This window comes from Callorhinus ursinus, unplaced genomic scaffold (genome assembly GCF_003265705.2).
Source record: "Callorhinus ursinus isolate GAN/ISIS: 27379988/994484 unplaced genomic scaffold, GSC_fseal_2.0 scaffold26, whole genome shotgun sequence".
Classification (NCBI taxonomy): domain Eukaryota; kingdom Metazoa; phylum Chordata; class Mammalia; order Carnivora; family Otariidae; genus Callorhinus; species Callorhinus ursinus.
The window spans coordinates 18117754-18121342 of record NW_027397088.1 but is presented as its reverse complement, the minus strand read 5'-3'; positions in this window follow the sequence as shown (position 1 = coordinate 18121342).

Here is a 3589-nt window from a genome sequence, read left to right as displayed (position 1 = left end):
GGTGAGTTTTGACAACACAGTCACACCTGAAACTTCTCTTGCCACAAGACAAAAACTGATCTTGCTGTTGACAAACACAGTCAGGAGTATTAGACATCGATCTATAAATCACAATGTTTATAGTATGCATTCTAAAATAAAACTAGGGGTTAGCAAGCTTTTGTTCTTGAAAAAAGGACCAAAACTAAAAGAACACTATAGGGAAGGGAGAAATCATTGTCAAATAGGTATAATTGGTATTCTGAGAAATTAGGTTGAGATTTTATCCCCATCAAAGCTTCTCAGAGGCCTAAGCATCAATAGTATTAATGGAAAATAAAAATCTAAAGCTGCCCTTGTTCTCCTTCATTCCAGCTCAGCTACAGCTCAGCTTTTAAGAAATGTATTTACCTCCCTGCACTCGGTTGCTAAACTCTTTGTAATCCCTAGGGGAAGTATGGTTGAATTTGGTAAAGGGAAAGGAAGTGTGGAGAGCTAACGTTTTGCTCTTTCCTCAGACATAAAGGTACATTGTGTCGCCATCATGGATATTGTCATTGTTATGAGGCTTCTGGGTTCTCACAGTATGTTGATATCTACATTATCATTCTAGTCCCCAAAATTGGTCTCAATAGCTAAAACAGGAACTGTTTCAAATTAGTTATTTTAGATTATCCCCGGTACTGTTCCCCTCCCTAACAGAGCTACGGAAATAGAACAAGTGTCCCAGTGGTATCAGAAATCACAATTCTTAAAACACCCTAGTTACTTAGAGAAACAGAGCGTAAGTTAAGACAGTGGTTCTCAACCCAGGTCACACACTAGAATCACCTAAGGGTGCTTTTTAAGAACAACACTGGTCTGTCTTTTTTGCTAAACCAGTAAAATCCGGATCCCTGGGGGTAGGGCCCAGAAGTAGTATATTTAAATAGATTCACTGAACAATTTTAATGGGTCCCCAAGGTTCATTAAGAATTAGGTGTTGACTGCATATAAAGGAAAAAATAGCAGTATCTTAAGACAGAAGTGCTTTTTTTCTCTTTCATATTAAAAATGATTTTTTTTTTTAAAGTCTTCCCATACTAGTGCACGTATTACAGCTCCTTGAGTCATCCAGGGCCTGAGCGCATTCTCTTTTTACTCTATAATCCTGTGTTGGGGTTCTGCTTTTAAGACCACTTCCTGGGAGGCGCCTGGGTGGTTCAGTCGGTTAAGCGTCTGCCTTCAGCTCAGGTCATGATCTCAGGGTCCTGGGATCAAGCCCTTCATCAGGCTCCCTGCTTCTCCCTCTGCCCCTCACCCCTGCTCATGCCCTCTCCCTCGAGTGTGTTCTCTCTCTCAAATAAATAAATCTTTAAAAAAAAAAAAGATCACTTCCTGGTCCATGATGGGTGCTGCAACTCCAGCCATCGTATTCAAGACTAGAAGGAGGAGGGAAAGAGAAAGAACAAAAGAACGTGTGCCCCTCCTTTTGGACAACCTTTCTGGAAGCTTCCAAATGCTTATCCTCTATTGGCTGGAACATAATCATGTGGCCACACTTGGCTGCAATGGGGGCAAGCAAGTATAGCTTTTCACAGGGCTAAGGTTCTGTTACTAAAAAAGAAGTTGAAAATGGAATTTGGGAAAGCAACTTGTAGTCTCTGCCACAGATGAATAAATCAGCAACTTAGCTCAGGCTCCCTCCATTCCATCTTGCTCTCTTTTGCTTGAATCAACCTTGTTGTCATAGGATGTCCCAAATCATTACTGGCCTCAGAAAACAAAAGTGAGAGGAAACATGAAGTTCTAAAACTCGACACCGTTATCTTCTGCCATGGTTGAATAAACTCTGATGCCACCCTAGCCGGATGCACCAGCAGGATCTGTTGTCTAAAATGTCACAATGGGCTCAGTTAGCTTCACAGACTGGGTTTAAGATCAAGGGACATGCATTCAGTGCACAATACCCATACCCCTTCTGGGTAAGGTACACATCAGGCTGGGTCTTTTCTAACATAACCCTCAACTAAAAATAGAGACTGAGATTCTTCTACATCACATTGAATAGCAGGTATACAAAGAGGTAGTCACTCTTGAAATATAAATTGCGCAATTTTCTTACATATATTTGACCCTGAGGCCATTCTTAGAGACTTTGTGTGTGATGCAGCAGCTAAAGCAAGATACCTTTCAATAATGGGCAGAACCACGTTGCACAGAAAGTAGGTCACCGCAAATTTCCTAGTTCAGTGTCCCACTACCTACAGTACGCAGCTTGCCCTGAAACTCCTCTCCCTATCCCATACCTGCCTAGGCGCCCAGTGGCCTCAGGCTGCCCATGGTTTAGGGGCCTAATCATAGCATTCTCGTTGCAAAGCGGCTGATTCCAAATCCCCCACCCTAACTGCCAATTTTTCAAACCATCCTGGAAGACGCACACTATTGCCTCCCAGTGGTGATGGTAGTGTGAGGAAGACACACTGCAGAGCCGGACCCACGATTGCCCCTTCTGGTTAATGTCTGGTGAAAATGTGTATCTATCAGAGACTCCATTAAGGAATGTTATGGGCTGAACTGTGTCCCCCCAAGATTCATACATTAACATCTTAACCCCCAGTACATCAGAACATGACTATGTTTGAAGACAGGATCTTGGAAAAGGTAATCAAGTTGAAATGAGGTCATGAGGGCAGGCCCTAATTGAATATGATAGTGTCCTTATAAGAAGAGGAGATTAAGGGGCTCCTGGGTGGCTCAGTCGGTTAAGCATTTGCCCTCGGCTCACGTCATGATCTCAGGGTCCTATGATCGAGTCCCACATCGGGCCCCATGCTCAGCAGGGAGTCTGCTTGTCCCTCTTCCTCTTTTCCTGCTCCTCTCCCTGCTCATGCTCTCTCTCTCTCTCTCTCTGAAATAAAGAAATAAAATCTTAAAAAAAAAAAAGGGGAGATTAAGACATAAATATGTCCAGAGGGAAGACCATGTGAAGAGAAGATGACCATCCACGAACCAAAGAGGGAGGCCTGACATCTTGATTTCAGACTTCCAGCCTCCAGAACTAAGAAATAAATTTCTGTTGTTAAAGCCACCCACTCTGTGGGACTTGGTCATGGCAGCTCTAGCACACAAATACAAGGATAACTAAGTATTTCAAATGGCACCAATTTTTGGATTGGTGGTCAGCCCCACTGAAATTAGACCAGTTGAACAGTTCTTTGCTTGCAGGCAGGCAATGGCAAAGTCTTATGTTTCTAATGGACATGAAAAAAACAAAACCAAAAAAAAAAAAAAAAACCAGGGTGCCTGGCTGGCTTGGTCAGTAGACTGTGCAACTTTTAATATCAAGGTTGTGAGTTTGAGCCCCATGTTGGGCAGTAGAATTTACTTTTTTTTAAAAAAATCTATAATTTGAGCACAAAAGAAAGCACTACTGGATTCTAGCATAAAGTGTAAAATAGTCATTCATGAGTTCATACTGATATAAATAGATGGCTGAGTACATAAATGATGGAGAATAGTCCAACCTTCCATACAGAAGCATGCCAGGTAATAGAGGTAGATACTTTAGCCTCAAAGAAACAGAGCGTAACTCCTCACTCCTTAAGTATGGACAACGCATAGTAACTTC